Below are 19,284 nucleotides of genomic sequence, written 5' to 3'. Positions count from 1 at the left end.
TGAGGATTTTACTCATATGTCTCCTACTACTCATATGATTTCTTTTATTTTAATATTTAAATCGCTAAACCACTTGAAATTTATCATAATATTCAGTATTAGGAATATATTCGATTTCATATACTTACCATGGTTACCCAGTTTATCTCAATAGCACTTACTAAAAGTGCAACCTATAGTGTTGCTATATGCTGTTAAGTTTACTTGTGGGTTTTCTATTGTTCTCTCTGTGTATTCGGGTACCATTTTAATTATGTTTTAATATCAAGTAGGCCTATTTTATCCCTATTGCTCTCCGTTTCCAGTGATTTGACTATTCATTTAAATGAACTTTATAATCCCAGGGGATTATCCCCCAGGGGAAAAAAGCTTGATAGTAGTTTATTGGAATTCTGTTAAATTTATAAATTAACTTGACATCTTTAAGTTGTTTCCTCTTTCTATCCAAGTATATGGTAAAACTTTCCACATGTTTGAGGTAATTTTGGGGTCTTTCAGGACTATTTTTATAGTTTTCTTCATTAAATGTTTTAGATATTTCTTCTCAATTTTATGCCTAGATATTTTATTTTGGATATAATAAATGGTATATTCCCTTCTATTACATCTTCTAAATGGCTTCTTTCTGTACATAATAAAGTTACTGTTTTTTAATTTTGATTTTGTAACCTACTACCTCACTAAATTCTCTTATTAACTTGTGTTAGTTTTCCCACTAACGTTTTGGGCTTTCCAGATATAAAATAATATCATTTGAAATAAAGATCATTTTTCTTCTTTCAAATTCACATGCTTTTAATTATTTTCTCTTGTCTAGGTACCTTGGTTAATATCTCAACACAATGTAAAATAATAGTGTGCTTACGGCTGCCAGATAAAATATAGGATGCTCAGTTAAATCTGAATTTCAGATAATGATTAATTTTTAATATAAATATGTCCCAAATATTGCCTTCTTACCTATAGAAATGTTATTCTGCTCACTATACTGTTTTTTCTTGTAATAACTGTAAAAATTTTTGGTACAGATATTCAGTTGAAATGACTTTTCTTACACTCAGTGAGAAAGGTGGGTCAGAATATTAATGCATAATTAGAAAGTAAAATTTAAGACAATTTTAAAATTTAAAACAATATCAATAAGAAAAACACTAAAAACCATAAAATATTAAACAGTAAAATTAACAAAACATATGTAAGACCTTCACATTGAAAACTATAAACTTTTTTGTAGGAAATTACAGAAAACTTGAGTAAATGGAGAGATGTGCCATGTTCACACACTGAGAGACTCAATTTTACTTTAGGTGTCAATTTTCCCCAAACTGATCTATAGATTGAAACCTAATCACAATCAAAATCCCAGCAGACTTTTAAAAGAAATTGAGAAAGTAATTTAAAAATTTATGTGAGCAGTAACAAAAAGATAGCTAGAAAATCCCCAAATACATGAATATGAAACAACATACTTCTAAACAACACATAAATCAAAGAATAAATCTCAAGAGAAATTTTAAAATATTTTGAACTAAATGGAAAAAAAATACAACTCCTCAAAATTTGTGGGGTGCAGCAAAAGCAGTGATTAGTTTTATAGCATGGAATGCCTGTATTAGAAAACAAGAAAGATCTAAAATTAATAATCTAAGTTTCCACATTAGGAAACTAGAAAGGGAAGAGCAAATTAAATCCAATGTAAGCACAAGAACAGAAATAGTAAGAATTAGATCCTACATCAATGTAATTAAAAACAAGAATTCAATACAGAAAATCAATGAAGCTAAAAGCTCTTCTTTGAAAACAATTAATAAAATCAATAAATTTTTACACAGACTAAGAAAAAAGGAGGACACAAATCACTAATGTCAGAAATCAGGGGTACCTGGGTTGCTCAGTCAGTTAAGTGTCCAACTTCGGCTCATGTCATGATCTTTCAGTTAGTGAGTTCAAGCCCCACATGGGGTTCTGTGCTGACAGCTCAGCTGTGTCACAGCTGCTCTGAGACACAGCTTTGAATTCTGTGTCTTCCTCTCTCTCTGCTCTTCCCCCCACTCTCATTCTCTCTCCTCTCTCTCTCTCTATCTCTCTCAAAAATAAATAAACATTAAACAATTTTAATACAATTTAAAAAAAGAAATAAAAAAGGACGCATAATTACAGATCCTATGGACATTAAAAGAATAAGAAAGAAATACTATGCTATTCACACAAATTTAATAACCCAGATGAAATGGACCAATTACTTAAAAGACACAATGTGCCCAAAAGTCAAACAAGAAGAAATAGATAATCTGAATAAGGCTATATCTATTAAAGATATTGAGTCAATTATTAATAACCTTCCCAAACCAAAAGCCCAACCCAAATGGGCTCACTGGTGATACCTATCAAGCATTTAAGGATGAAATTATATCCATTCTCCACAATTTTTTTTCACAGGATAAAATCAGAGAGGAAACAGTAACAGAAATTTTTATTCTTTGCTTTTGAGAATGCAAAATGGTATAGCCATTTTAGAAGACACATTGCTGATTTCTCAAAAAATTAAATATACTCTTACTATACAACCTAGCACTCACACTCTTTGTTAATTACCCAAAGGTGTTGAAAATTTATGTCCACACAAAAAAACCTGCCCACAGATGTTTATAGCTGCTTTACTCATAACTGTCAAAACCTAGAAGCAACTAAGATTTCCTTCAGTAAAGGAATTGATAAACTGTGGAACATTCAGATAATAGAATATTATTCCTTGCTAAAAAAAAAATTACATATAAAGCCATGAAAAGATATGGAGAAACCTTAAATGCATATTACTAAATGAAAGAAGTGAATCTAAAAATGCTACATATTGTATGATTCTAATCTGAAAAGGCTACACACTGCAAAACTATATGACATTCTGGAAAAAACAAAACCATAGGGACAGTAGAAAGATCAGCGGTTGCCAAGAACTGGGGACTAGGGGGAGAGATGAATAGGTGGAGCATAGATTTTTAGAACTGTGAAAATATCCTTTATGATACTAGAATGATGAAACATGTCATTATACATTTGTCCAAATACATGGAATGTACATCACTAAGAGTGAACCTTAAGGTAAGCTATGGACTTTGTATGTATCAATATATGTATTATGATGTATCATTATAAGCTCACCAAGTATAATAAATGTACCACTCTGGGGATGTTGTTAATGCAGAAGGCTTAGTAAATGTTGAGGCAGGGAGAATTTGTGTACCTTCTTCTCAGTATTGTTGTGAACTTAAAACTGCTCTAAAACAACAAAGTCTTTAAAAAAAAAGTCTTAAAAATTATATGGAAATCCTAAGATCTCAAATAATGAAAAATACTTTATAAAATCAAATCTGGAAGCCTTACACTATTTGATTTCAAGACTTATTATAAAGTTATAGTAATCAAGACAGTGTAATATGGCATAAACATAGACATAAATTAATGGCATAAAATAGTCCACAAACTGACCCACACATACCTGATCTACAGATTGCTGACAAAAGTGCCAACATAATTCAATGGTTAAATTACAATTCTTTCAATAAATGGAGCTAGAATTGGATATCTGTATAGGAAAAAAAAAAAGATGAGCCTCAACCCCCACTTCTGACCATACACAAAAAATAAGCCCCAAATGAGCATTCCCCCAAATTTAAAAGTTAAAACTATAAAGTTTTAAGAAGAAAAAAGTGAAAAACTTTGTGTTTTTTGTATCAGAAGATATTTCACAAAGTAAACACAAAAAGTCTGTAATCACAAAAGAAAAAAATGATGAATTAGACTTTATAAAAGTAAAATCTTCCAGTCTTCAAAACACACACTTAAGAAAGTGAAACTGTGTGCACTTCTACAGATCCACCCCCTCCAATATTCTCTTGGCTTGAGCCCATCCAAAGTAGTGCCACAAGCTGGTGGTGTGCACACAGTCCTGACAGGGGCCAGTACCACTCCAAAGGGACTCCTATACTGGGGAGAGGGGAAGATAAACATACACACCGGACTGACTGTAGCCCCAAAAGTGGGCTGCAGTAGACATCTGCTCTGAATACAGGGCCCACCCAACAATGAAAATATGTCAGAAGACAAAACAGTTCAGTACTACTGCACCTATGGCAAACACCCAGTCTGACTCAACTCAAGCTCAAAGCCATCCCAGATGGGCCTACTAACAAAAGGACCAAACCCTGCCCATAGCAGGCAGAGAGCCATTGCAGATGACTGGACTGAAGACAAAGTGGACCAGCCACAGCAGCAGGGTATATACAACACACCAGAAGATACCCCTAAAACACCAGGTATTAGTGAACAGAGAACATTGCACTCCAGGGCACTACAGGACCTCTTCTTCATGAAACCACTACTTCCAACAGCAAGAGACATAGATGACTTTCTAAAGACATAGAAAGAGAAACCAAGAGTTAAACAAAATGAGGAGACAAAGGAATATGTCCCAAAAGAAAGAACAGGACAAAATCACAGCAAGAGACCTACATGAAGTGGAGATAAGTAATATTCCTGAGGGAGAATTTAAAGTAATGGTCATAAAGATACTCATTTGACTTGAGAAAAGAGTGGGGTACTTCAGTGAGACCCTTAACAAGGAGATAGAAAACACAAAAAAGAACCAATCAGAGATGAAGAATTCATTAAAAATACACTAAATGGAATAAACAGTACACTAGAGAAAACAGAAGAACAATTCAGTGACCTGGATAATAATGTAAAGCAATCAAGCTGAACATGGGAGAAAAAATAATAATGATAAAATAATAAATAAATAAATAATAATAAAAATGATAATAGACTTAAGGAACAAAGTGATATCATCAAGTATAAGAACATTCACATTATAGGAGTCCCAGAAGAAGAAAAAAGAGAAAAGAAGATAAAACTTTTACTTGAAGAAATTATAGCTAGAAACTTTTTAATTTTTTATGTTTATTTTTGAGAGAGAAAGAGAGAAAAAAAGTACAAGTCGGGGAGAGGCACAGAGAGAGGGAGATAGAATCCAAAGCAGGCTCCAGGCTCTGAGCTGTCAGCACAGAGCTTGACACAGGGCTGAAACCCATGAACCATGAGATCATGACCTGTGCCAATGTCAGATAGTTAACTGACTGAGCCACCAAGGAGCCCCTAAAAACTTCTTGAATCGGGGAAAGGAAATAGAAATCCAAATCCAAGAGCCACAGAAAGCTCCCAATAAAATCAATCCAAACAGATATACACCAAGATACACAGTAATGAAAATGGCAAAAAGTAGTGATAAAGAGAGAGTGTTAAAAGCAGCAAGAGAAAAGAAAACGATTACATACAAGGGAAACCCCAAAAGGCTATCAGTAGATTTTTCAGCAGAAACTTTCAAGGCAAGAAGGGAGGGGTATGATATATTCAAGCTGCTAAACAGAAAAAACATGCAGCCAAGAATACTCTATCCAGCAAGCCTACTATTCAGAATAGAAGGAAAGGTAAAGAGTTTCCCAGACAAACAAAAGTAATTCATGACCACTAAACAAGCCATAGAAGAAATGTTAAAGAGGACTCTGAGTGGAAAGGAAAGACAATAAGTAGGGGGATTAAGAAAAGTAGGACAAAAGCAGAATAAGGGTGTATATCTATAAAAATCAGTCAAGGGATTCACAAAATAAAAGTATATAAAATATTTCACCATATACCTAAAACATGGAGGGCAGAGGAGTAAAGAATGAGTTCAAATTTAACCAACTATCAATTTAAAATGCACTGCTATGTGCAGAGATGTTACATATAAACCTAATAAAAATCCACAAATAAAAAAAACAGTAATATATATGCAAAAAGTAAAGAGAAAGGAATCTGAGTACATTACTAAAGAAAGCCAACAAAACAACCAAAACACATGTAACAAAATGTAAATGGACTAAACACTCCAGTCAAAGACAGGGTGACACCCATAACCAGTAAATAAATCAAATTAGTAATCAAAATTCTCCCCAAAAAACAAGAGTCCAGGGCCAGATAGTTTTCCAGGGGAATTCTACCAAACATTTAAGGAAGAGTTAACACCTATTCTCTTGAAGCTGTACCAAAAAATAGAAATGGAAGGAAAACTTCCAAACTCTTTCTATGAAGCCAGTAGTACCTTGATTCCAAAACCAGACAGAGACCCCCCTAAAAAAGAACTATAGACCAATTTCCCTGATGAACATGGGTGCAAAAATCCTCAACAAGATATTAGCCAACCAGATCCAACAATTCATTAAAAAAATTATTCACTGCGACCAAGTGGGATTTATACCTGGGATGCAGGGCTGCTTCAATATCCGCAAAACAATTAATGTGATTCATCACATCAATAAAAGAAAGGACAAGAACCATATGATCCTCTCAACAGATGCAGAGAAAGCATTTGACAAAATACAGCATCCTTTCTTGATAAAAACCCTCAAGAAAGTAGGGATAGGAGGAGCATACCTCGAGATCATAAAAGCCATATATGAACGACCCAACGCTAATATCATCCTCAATGGGGAAAAACTGAGAGCTTTCCCCCTAAGGTCAGGAACAAGACAGGGATGTCCACTCTCGCCACTGTTATTCAACACAGTATTGGAAGTATTAGCCTCTGCAATCAGACAACACAAAGAAATAAAAGGCATCCAAATTGGACAGGAGGAGGAAAAACTTTCACTCTTCGCAGATGATATGATACTCTATATGGAAAACCCTAAAGATTCTACCAAGAAACTGCTAGAACTGATTCATGAATTCAGCAAAGTTGCAGGATATAAAATCAATGCACAGAAATCGGTTGCATTCCTATACACCAACAATGAAGCGACAGAAAAAGAAATCAAGGAATCGATCCCATTTACAGTTGCGCAAAAAATTATAAAATACCTAGGAATAGATCTAACCAAAGAGGCGAAAAATCTATACACTGAAAACTATAGAAAGCTTATGAAAGAAATTGAAGAAGACACAAAAAATGGGAAAATATTTCATGCTTCTGAATGGGAAGAAGAAATATTGTTAAAATGTCCATACTACCCAAAGCAATCTAGATATTCAATGCAATCCCTATCAAAGTAACACTAGCATTCTTCACAGAGCTAGAACAAACAATCCTAAAATTTGTATGGAACCAGAAAAGACCCCAAATAGCCAAAGCAATCTTGAAAAAGAAAACCAAAGCAGGAGGCATCACAATCCTGGACTTCAAGTTATACTACAAAGCTGTAATCATCAAAACAGTAGGGTACTGGCACAAGAACAGACACTCAGATCAATGGAACAGAATAGAGAACCCAGAAATTGACCCACAAACATATGGCCAACTAATCTTTGACAAAGCAGGAAAGAATATCCAATGGAATAAAGACAGTCTCTTCAGCAAGTGGTGCTGGGAAAACTGGACAGTGACATGCAGAAGAATGAACCTGGACCACTTTCTTACACCATACACAAAAATAAACTCAAAATGGATGAAAGATCTCAATGTAAGACAGGAAACCATCAAAATCCTCAGGGAGAAAGCAGGCAAAAACCTCTATGATCTTGCCCGTAGCAACTTCTTACTCAACACATCTCCAGAGGCAAGGGAAACAAAAGCAAAAATGAACTACTGAGACCTCATCAAAATAAAAAGCTCTACACAGTGAAGGAAACAATCAGCAAAACTAAAAGACAACTGACAGAATGGGAGAAGATATTTGCAAATGACATATCAGATAAAGGGTTAGTATCCAAAATCTATCTCAACACCCAAAAATTCAACACCCAAAAAACAAATAATCCAGTGAAGAAATGGGCAAAAGAAATGAATAGACACTTCTCCAAGGAAGACACCCAGATGGCCAACTGACACATGAAAAAATGCTCCACAGCACTCATTATCAGGGAAATACAAATCAAAACCACAATGAGATACCACCTTACACCTGTCAGAATGGCTAACATTAACAACTCAGGCAATAACAGATGTTGGTGAGGATGCGGAGAAAGAGGATCTCTTTTGCATCGTTGGTGGCAATGCAAGCTGGTGCAGCCACTGTGGAAAACAGTATGGAGGTTCCTCAAAAAACTAAAAATAGAACTACCCTACAACCCACCAATTGCACTACTAGGCATTTATCCACAGGATACAGGTGTGGTGTTTCGAAGGGACACATGTTCCACAATGTTTATAGCAGCACTATCAACAATAGCCAAAGTATGGAAAGAGCCCAAATGTCCATTGATGGATGAATGGATAAAGAAGAAGTGGTATATATATACAATGGAGTATTACTCGGCAATCAAAAAGAATGAAATCTTGCCATTTGCAACTACGTGGATGGAACTGGAGGGTATTATGCTAAGTGAAATTAGTCAGTCAGAGAAAGACAAAAATAATATGACTTCACTCATATGAGGACTTTAAGAGACAAAAGAGATGAACATAAGGGAAGAGAAACAAAAATAATATAAAAACAGAGAGGGGGACAAAACAGAAGAGACTCTTAAATATGGAGAACAAACTGAGGATTGCTCGAGGGGTTGTGGGAGGGGGGATGGGCTAAACGGGTAAGGGGCACTAGGAATCTACTCCAGAAATCATTGTTGCACTATATGCTAAGTAATTTTGATGTAAATTTTAAAAACAAAACTTAAAAAGCAGAAAAAAAGAATATTACCTAAAAAGAATAAAATGACAGGTGACAGAATGAACAAAAAGTAAAAGCCATATATATGCAGGCTAAAAGAGACTCTTTTCAGACCTAAAGACACATATAGACTGAAAGTGAAGGGATGGAAAGGCATTTATAAATGTGAAAAGAAATCCAGGATATCCATATTTATATCAAACAAAATAGACTTTAAAACAAAGACTCTAACAAGAGACACAGAAGGACACTACACAAGCATAAAGGAAACAATCCAAAAAGAAGATATAACAATTGTACATATACACCCAATATGGAAGCACCCAAATACTTAAAGCAGCTAATAATAAACTAAAAGAAGTAATCGATTATAATACAATAATAATAGGGGACTTTAACACCCCACTTACAACAATGGATAGGTCATCTAAAAAGAAAATCAACAAGGAAACAGTGGCTTTGAATGCCACACTGGATCAGATGAATCTAACAGATATAGTCAAAATATTCCATTCTAAAACAGCAGAAAACACATTCTTTTCAAGTGTACATGGAACATTCTCCAGAATGGATCACATATTAGGCTACAAAACAAGTTGCAACAAATTCGAAAAGACCGAAGGCATATCATGCATTTTTTCTGACCACAATGCTATGAAACTAGAAATCAACCACAAGAAAAATCTGGACATAAGACAAATACATAGAGGCTAAAACATGCTACCAAGCAATAAATGGGTCAACCAAGATATCAAAGAGGAAATCAAAAAATATGTGGAGACAAATGAAAATGAAAACACAACGGTCCAAAATCTTTGGGACACAAAAGTGGTTCTAAGAGGGAAGTTTATAGTGATACAGGCCTGCCCCAAGAAGCAAGAAAAATCTCAAATAAACAACCTAACTTTACAACTAAAGAAGCTAGAAAAAGAAGAGCAAGCAACACCCCAAACCAGTAGAATGAAGGAAATAATACAGATTACAGCACAAATAAACAAAATAGAAACTAAAAAACAATAGAACAGGTCAATGAAACCAGGGATGGTTCTTTGCAAAGATTAACAAAATTTATAAAGCTTAAGCCAGACTCATCAAAAAAGAGAAAAAGAGAGATAAGACTCAAACAAAATCAGAAATGAAAGATGAGAAATAACAACACCACAGAAATACAAAGGATCATAAGAGAATATTATGAAAAATTATATGCCAACAAATTGGACAACCTAGAAGAAATGGCTAAATTCCTAGAAACATATAACCTCCCAAAACTGAATCAGGAAGAAATAGAAATTTTGAACAGATGAATTACCAGCAAAGAAATTGAATTAGTAATCAAAAAGCTCCCAACAAACAAAAGTCCAGGACCACACAGCTTCACAGGTGAATTCTACCAAATATACAAAGAAGAATACCTATTCTTCAAACTATATCAAAAACAGAAGAAGAAAGAAGCTTCCAAATTTATTCTATGAGGCCAGCATTACCATGATACCAAAACCAGATAAAGACACTTCCAAAAAAAAAAAAAAAAAAAAAAAAAAGAGAGAGAACTACAAGCCAATATCTCTGTTGAATACAGATGCAAAAATCCTCAACAAAATATTAGCAAACTGAATCCAACAATACATTAAAAAAATCATTTACGATTGAGTGAGATTTATTTCCAGGAGGCAAGAGTAGGTCAATATTTATAAATCAATCATGATAAATCACATCAGTAAGAGAAAGGGTAAGAACTATATGATCATTCCAATAGATGCAGAAAAATCATTTGACAAAGTACAACATCCATTTATGATAAAAAAAAAAAAAGAAGCCTCAACAAATCTAGGTTTAGAAGGCATCCAAATCGGTAAAAAGAAGTAAAACTTTCACTATTTGGAGATGACATGATACTATATATAGAAAACCCTAAAGACTCCACCCAAAAACTATTAGTATTGATAAATGAATTCAGTAAGGTCACAGGATACAAAATTAATATGCAGAAATCCATTGTATTTCTTTTCTTTTAAGTTTATATATTTATTTTGACAGAGAGGGAGGGGAGGGGCAGAGAGAGAAGGAAAAAGAGAGAATCCCAGGCAGGCTCCACACTGTTAGTGCAGACCCCAGTGCAGGGCTTGAACTCACGAATCTTGAGATCATGACTTGAGCTGAAATCAGATGCTTAAGCAACCGAGCCACCCAGGCAGCCACAGAAATTAATTGTATTTCTATAAACCAATAATGAAGCAGCAGAAAGAAATTAAGAAAACAATCCCGGGGCGCCTGGGTGGCGCAGTCGGTTAAGCGTCCGACTTCAGGCAGGTCACGATCTCGCGGTCCGGGAGTTCGAGCCCCGCGTCAGGCTCTGGGCTGATGGCTCAGAGCCTGGAGCCTGTTTCCGATTCTGTGTCTCCCTCTCTCTCTGCCCCTCCCCCGTTCATGCTCTGTCTCTCTCTGTCTCCAAAATAAATAAACGTTGAAAAAAAAAAGAAAATCCCATTTACAACTGCACCAAAAGTAATAAAATACCTAGGAATATACTTAACCAAGGAGGTGAAAGACCTAAACTCTGAAAACTATAAAATATTGTTGAAAGAAACTGAAGAAAACACAAACAAATGGACAGATCCTCCATGTTCATGAAGTGGAAGAACAAATGTTCATGAAGTGTCTATACTACTCAAGCAATCTGCTAAATTAATGCAATCCCTATCAAAGTATCAACAGCATTTTCCCCAGAACTAGAATAAACAATCTTAAAATTTAAGACATGTATGGAACAACAAAAGACCTCAAACAGCCAAAGCAATCTTGAAAAACAAAACTGGAAATATCACAATCCCAGATTTCAAGGTATGCTACAAAGCTGTAGTAATCAAACAACACTGTACTGGCACAAGAACAGACACGTAGATCAATGGAATAGAATAGGGAGCCCAGAAACAAACCCACAATTATTTGGTCAATTAATCTTCATACAAGGAGGTAAAAATATGCAATGGGAAAAAGACAGTCTCTTCAACAAATAGTGTTGGGAAAACTGGACAGCTACAGAAAGAAAGAAAGAAAGAAAGAAAGAAAGAAAGAAAGAAAGAAAGAAAGAAAGAAAGAAAGAAAGAAAGGGAGAAAGAGAGAGAAAGGAAGGAAGGAAGAAAAAGAAAGAGATGGGAAGAGAGGAAGAGGAAGGAAGGGAGGGAGGAAAGAGAAGGAAAGAAAGATATTTAGAAAGAAAGAAAGAAAGAAAGAAAGAAAGAAAGAAAGAAAGAAAGAAAGAGAAAGAATGAGAAGGGGGGCGGGAGGGAAAGAGGAAGAAACAAACAAACTGGACCACTCTGTTACACCACACACAAAAATAAACTCAAAATTGATTTAGGACCTAAATGTAGGAACTGAAACCATTAAAATCCCAGAAAAGAGCACAGGCAATAATTTATGTGACATCAGCCATAGCAACATTTTTCTAGATATGTCTCCTGAGGCAAGGGAAACAAAATAAAAACAAACTATTGACACTACATCAAAAAAAAAAATCTGTTGCACATCGAAGGAAATAATCAACAAAGCTAAAAGATAACCTAATGAATGGGAGAAGATATATGCAAATGACATATCTGATAAAGGGTATCTATAATATATAAAGAATTTATACAACTCAACACCAAAAAAATAAAATTATCCAATTAAAACATGGGCAGAAGACACGAAGAGACTTTCTCCAAAGAACACATACAGATGGCCAAAAGACACATTAACGGATGCTCAACATCACTCATCATCAGGGAAATGCAAAAATCAAAACCACAATGAGATGCCTCATACCTGTCATAATGGCTAAAATAAAAAGCATAAGAAACAAGTGTTGGCAAGGATATGGATAAAAAGGATCATTCTTGCACTGTTGGTGGGAATGAAAACTGACGCAGCTACTGTAGAAAATAGCATGAAGTTTTCCAAAAAATCAAAAATAGAACTACCATATGATCCAGAAATTCCACTACTACTGGGTATTTACCCAAAGAATATAAAACACTAATTAGAAAAGATATTTGCACCTCTATGTTTACTGCAGCATTACTTACCATAGTCAAATTATGGAAGCAGCCCAAGTATCATCAATAGATGAATGGATAGAGAAGATGTGTGTATGTGTGTGTGTATGTGTATATATATATATATATATATATACACATACACACACACATATATATACACACACATATATATATACATACATATATATACATATATATATATATAATCAATTTGTTCTCTGTAGTTAAGTCTGTTTCTTGGTTTTCCTCTCTTTTTTTCCCCTATGGGATTGTTTGTTTTGTGTCTTAAATTCCACATATGAGTGAAATTATATAGTATTGGTCTTTCTCTGACTTATTTCACTTAGCATAACACTCTCAAGCTCCATCCACATTGTTAACTACAGAGAACAAACAGATGGTTACCAGAGGGAAGGTGGGTGGAGGGATGGGTGAAATAGGTGAAGGGGATGAAGAGCACACTTATGATGAGCACTGAGTAATGTAAGGAATTGATGGACCACTATATTGTATACCTGAAACTAATGTAACACTGTATGTTAACTATACTGGACTAAAATTTTAAAAAAGATTTGGAAAGCAAATAAAAAAAATGAAATGAGGGTGCTTGGGTGGCTCAGCCAGTTAAGTGTCTGACTTCAGTTCAGGTCATGATCTCACAGCTCCTGAGTTCGAGCCTGGTGTTGGGCTCTGTGCTGAGAGCTCAGAGCCTTGAGCCTGCTTCAGGTTCTGTGTCTCCCTCTCTCCCTGCCCCTCCCCTGCTCACGCTGTGTCTCTCTCTCAAAAGTAAACATTAAAAAAATGAAATTGATAGCCACAAACCAGGAGAAAATATTCAAAATAAAAAATAAGAAAATATCCAAATACCTGACAAAACTCCTGTATCAAGAATATAAAAGGAACACTTGCAACTAAATAATAAGACTAGCAACCAATAAAAATAAAGATACCTGTTATATTGATTCCAAAATTGATCACATGACCAGCTATTAGCCTAGCAGGACTTCTGACTGTTTGATATTGTCTAAAGGGAAAAGTATGCAATTTCAGGAATATTGCTGGATTTATTTCATTCAAACTTTCACACAGTGTGAAACAAATGAAAAAACAAAGAGCCGGTACTTCTGCAAGTTTACAGACCAGGTTGTAAGACCTATTTTGAGCCTGCTCCACTAATAATGCCTGACCTCTAAATGTCTACATATAAGAGAGTAAAGTGAGAAAAGGGAAAGGAAAAAAAGTATACTATGTGGCTCCACTTCCAAAAAAGTTGTAGAAATGTAAGCACCAAATACTAATTTGACCACAGTTTTGATAGAACTCTATTGAGAGTGATAAATTGAAAAGCAACTCTTCTGGAAACTAGGATGTTAGACAGAAATTGAGAATTAACTCATAAATTATATTTTATAAAATGTGCACTGATTCACAAACCAAACTATGATATTCTTTATAGACTCTCACAATTAGCACCAGTTTATTCAGACTCCTACACATAAGACCACAAATAAACTGAGGCAAGGGTAACTTCACATAGTCTCATGTTTTCTAAAACCACTAATGTTCCACCTGCCCCTTAATTTACAAAGTCTGACCAATCCCTGCTAAGACCACCACAAATTTGTAACACCCCTTAAGACTCCCTTTGAAACTCACCTTTGCTCTCTATGATGTAGGGTCTTCTTTGTTGCAGAAAATAATAAATTTAACTTGCTTTCAGCTGTGTTCCTAATGGTCTCTGGTTTATGTTGAAAGCAGAATGGGAAGATAAGAAGATAGTGTGTGGTGCTAGATCTTCATCCTCCCCAGCTGGAAGTGAATAGACAATGCATAAAATTTATAAATCAAGAAGCAACAATAAAAACATGTTATTTAGACATAAGTAGGAGCGTCTGAGTAGCTCAGTCAGTTGAGTGCCCGACTCCTGCTTTTGGCTTAGGTCATGTTCCCGGGTTTGTGGGGTTGAGCCTGGCATCAGGCTCTGGGCTGAGCGTGGAGCCTACTTGAGATTCTTTCTCTCCCTCTGCCCCTCTCCCTTGCACGGGCATGCTCTCTCTCTCTAAAATAAACAAACAAACAAAAAACAAATAAAATAAAATAAAATTTAGACATAAGGAGACAGGTATCAAAACAATCAGCTAAGGAAACTAAAAAGTAGTTGCCTCAGGGAATGAGTTAGAAGATGATTATTTTGCTTAAAATCTTGAAGAGTCTAGGTGGCTCAGTCAGTTAAGTGGCCAACTCTTGATTTCAGCTCAGGTCACGAGCTCATGGTTCCTGGGATCAAGCCCTGCCTAGGATTCCCGCACTGATGGTGTGGAGCCAGCTTGGGGTCCTCTCTCTCCCCTCTCTCTCTGCTTCTGTCCCCCACTCATGCTCTCTCTCTCTCAAAATAAATAAATAAACAAACATTTTTTAAAAATCTTGAAGTACCATTTCATCGTTAAGCATATATTACTTTGATAATAATGAAATTATATTGAAAATAATAAATTAAATAAACATTTCAGAACAAAATAAGAAAACAAAGCTATTTATATTTCTTGCTTACCTGAATTTATATTCACTCAACAAATATTTCTTTATTGAATACCACTATATCCCAGACACAAGTATAGGTACTGAGTATCAGCAAAGGAAAAAAAAGACAAAAAACATCCCTGCCCTAAAAAAGTTCAGACAGATGAGGAGACTGGGCCCTGCTCATCTCCCAAAAGGTAAAACAGTTCTAGATCACATAGCTGGCAAATGGCTAAGCCAGGATTTGAAATAAGGTCATCTGATTCTAGACCCTACTGATTTTAATTTTAATTATAGACAGATTGGGACAGGGACAGGAAATTTCCAAAATGAATCTAGGGCATCTTATAGTGCCAAAATGTAAGAAAGTACTCAAACAAAACAAAACAAAAAGGACTCCAATAAAAAGTGTATGTCAAAAAAACACAGTAGTCAATTGCAAGAGATCACAATGGCCAAAGCTATAATAATTTGAGCAACAAAATAAGGAAGTATTGGATTATAGCCCAAAGTATAAACCAAATATCCATGAGTCCATACTGACTTAGATAAATGATAAATACATATGTAAGTCATGTATATATACATATATACATACATATGAGAGAATAAACAAATCTCCCATGCAGTATTCCAAATAATATATGACCAGTACTCGTTAAAACTCTCAAGGTCATTAAAAACAAGGAAAATCTAAGAAACTTTCCCAGTCCAGAGGAACTTAAGGAGACATGACAACTAAATGCAATGTAGTATTCTAGATGAGATTCTGAAACTGAGAAAGGACATTAGGTAAAAACTAAGGGAATCTGAATAAAGTCTGAGCTTTAGTTATTAATAGCATTCAACATTAGTTCATTAATTGTAACACACATACCACACTTCTGCAAGATGTTAATAATAGGGGAAACTGGGCTCAGGGTACATGGGAACGCTCTGTAATATCTTTGCCATTTTTCTGTAAATCTAAACCTATTTCTTAAAATGAGGTTTATTTTTAAAAGATTTGAACAAGTGAAAAATATCTGCACAGCTTGGCAATTTGGCAATTAGGATCTGTTCTGTTCTTCAAAAATAACAACATAGACCCTAGCTGGCTAAATCTCCTTATCATGTACTCTATGAAACAAGCTGTTTAAAGCCAAGGTTATGAATTCCAAATGAATATTCTAGAAAAAGTGTATTAAAATAACATATACCTTAATATCAAAAGTAGTTCTCTCTAGGGCATGATCACAGATGACCTTTTTGTTGTTGTTTTCTGTGTTTTCCAAGTTATCTGCAATAAGCATGTATTACACATATAATTTCAGAAAGGAGCATAATACTACTAAAAGAAAAGAAAGGTGCTTTTAGTAAAATTTGCAATTAAATAACTGCAGAGGCACCTTCTTTAGGGGAAGGAAAAGGAAGAACATTATTCTATAAATACTATATGCCAGTTCCTGGGCTGGGCACTTAACATATATTATTTCATTTAGGTGTGTAAAATAAAGATGTCCCTGAATTGAATCACATTTGGAGAGTATTTTATGTTTATGAAGCCATTATAAGTTTTAAACAAAAATGCAAAGGCATGCTCTTTAGAATTCTGGTCATGCCTTTTTTTTGCTCCGATGCTGAAAGCACAATTAGTTACCCACCACCTAACATGTCATCTACATTTTTTTCTTGTCACATATTTTTATTTGATCCACTTCTGAAGAGAAGCCAATACACCATGTCATGCCTATATATGAATCTCTTTAAACTAATTTTATGCTTCATTGTGAAATAATTGATTTGTGATTCACAGGACATTAATTAACTCATAAGCCTTTAATAGTAAGTAAATAATGAAGTTTAGAAAATGATGGCATGTAATTGAGTCTAAAGGGACTCTTTTCCACACTTTGTTTTTGTTTTGCTTTTTATATTATATCAAATAAAGATGGACAAAATTTTAATCACATTGATCACAGATGTTAAGATCACAAATTTTATTATATGTCAATATTTTTACATAGGGCCCATTTTCTATAAAAGCCTATCTCAGGACCATTTCCTTTGAAAGCCTAACTCAAAATCAAAACTATAATCAATAACCAATTCCTATTATTCTTGCAAGTGATTGCTGAAAATGGATGCTCAGTAAACCTGTAAATTTGTAGATTTGTAGATGGTTTTCTCTAAAGATTTCCAACAAATATAGAAAAAAAACCTGTTTTTTCCCCTGACACCTCTTTCTAGAGGTGACTTCTAAATTCCATCAAGTGACAATACTGTAATTATTGAGTACTGGCTTAGCATTTTATCATATAGTCTGATTTCATCCCTACAATAATTTGTGGTATAGGTACTATTAGCCCCAATTTAAAGAAGTCTGTGTGAAGTCACGCAGCAGTAAGTAGAAGAGTTATGTCTCAAATCTGTGTTACATCTGATTCCAAAGCCCAAAGTTTTAATCACCCTGCTGTACTATTTCTTAGCATTGGTGCCTCTATTTGAGACTGAGCTTCAGCTCCCCACTTCCTCAGCTCCCCCTGGGAAATTGATCTTACCCTAGTTCTATCCCACCCTATCCAAACCACCCTCATCTCTCACCTAGACTACTACAGAAGCCTCCTTGCTGAGATCCATGGTCTCCCTAATCCTTTCTTTGTGTCCTTTTCCTCCATCCCTCAGCCTCAATCTATTCTCTACACTGTAACCACAATGATTTTTCTCAAACCATGAGGCCTACAAGCCATTAACTGTTTGCTGTGTGAATCTCCACCTTGATCTTGTGCAATGCTATCCCTCACTCTCTGTTCTCCTGCCATAGTCTAGTCTTCTTTACGTATGAATATGTACCATTGTCCCTCCTGCCACAGGACTATTGCATATGCTGTTCCCTCTCCCTGGACCATTCTTTGCCTAGTTAACTCCTACTCACCTTTCACATAACAACTCATGATAACACCAACAGAAAGCATTCCTTGACCTCCATATCAAGACATAACTCCTCCTGTTATACACTCCAGCAACATGCATCTCTGTTCCATTACATGATATCATTACAATGTTATGTTTGCTTTTGTGATTACCTGATTAAGGTCTTATCTAGGCCACTATGCCCTACTATGCACCAGATTTTAAGCTCAGTGAAGACAAAGACTCTGTTTGCTTTTGCTCCCTATTATGATTTTGCACACAGCAAGGTTTCAACAAATGCCTATAACTGAATAATTATTCCCACTCTATACCACTATCATCATCCACATAGGGACTACTATCCTTCTCCAATAGGAAGAATGTCCTCTGCCCCTCCATAAGGTCTAAGGCAGAAGTAAAAATTAGGCAAAGAGGGGAGATAAATACAAACAGTAGTGGCTGCAGAATAAACCTCCTGGGATCCATGGACAAGAATTTCAACAGCTGCTTTAAATTCTAGGTATAGTTTCATATGCATATTTCCAGCCACCAGAATTTCTCAGAGGCATTTCAAGTTTAACACGCTCCAAACTGAACTATTTTGATTTCTCCTCTAAATCCATTCCTCCCTAGTTTTCCCCACCTCAATAAATGGCATCACGTTGTATCCAATTCCCAGGCCAAAAACCTAAGAATCATGCCTAATTTGCCTTTTTATCATATACCCTACATTTAAATTCAAATTTGCCCTCTGTTCAAAGCCCTCCAATGACTCCTTTTGTACTTAAATAAAATCCAAAATCTTTATTTGACCTTAACACTTTTCATAATATGGCCCCTCATCATCTCTTTGACCTTGTTTCCTCTTTTGTTCCCTTCCTCATAGCAGTTCAGCATCACGGGCTTCTTTACCAATGTTCTTGGAAGATGCACATGACCGCTTCAGAATCTTTGTACTTGCTTCCCTGTGCCTCAAAGGGTCTTACCTCAGATACTTACTCAGTTCATACTCCCTACTACCTTCAGGGCACTGTTCACGTTTCCCTTATTGAAAGTTCTTCCCTCATCACCATATCTACATAGCCCTCATTGGTGTTCTAAGCTCTGTATCTCTTTCCCTTTTATAAATAGCACTTATCACTACTGTATTAAATTATGTATTTATTTATGTATTTATTCATCTATGCCTCTAC

General features: G+C 35.2%; 1 long non-coding RNA gene across 2 annotated transcripts in view; it reads right to left on the bottom strand.

Moving 5' to 3' along the window:
* LOC123605808 overlaps positions 1-19,284 on the bottom strand; it is a 117,893-nt gene that overhangs the window by 44,683 nt on the left and 53,926 nt on the right. The window contains exons 3-5 of one of the 2 annotated variants that reach the window (XR_006715894.1): positions 16,399-16,478; positions 14,336-14,488; positions 13,630-13,703 (exon numbers count right to left, since the gene is read on the bottom strand). This is a non-coding gene — a long non-coding RNA (uncharacterized LOC123605808). The remainder of the gene's footprint in view (positions 1-13,629; positions 13,704-14,335; positions 14,489-16,398; positions 16,479-19,284) is intronic. The other variant, XR_006715895.1, reaches the window with a different exon arrangement.

Source organism: Leopardus geoffroyi, chromosome A2 (genome assembly GCF_018350155.1).
Source record: "Leopardus geoffroyi isolate Oge1 chromosome A2, O.geoffroyi_Oge1_pat1.0, whole genome shotgun sequence".
NCBI lineage: Eukaryota > Metazoa > Chordata > Mammalia > Carnivora > Felidae > Leopardus > Leopardus geoffroyi.
The sequence above is the reverse complement of the archived record's forward strand: the minus strand, read 5'-3'. Positions and strand labels throughout refer to the sequence as shown.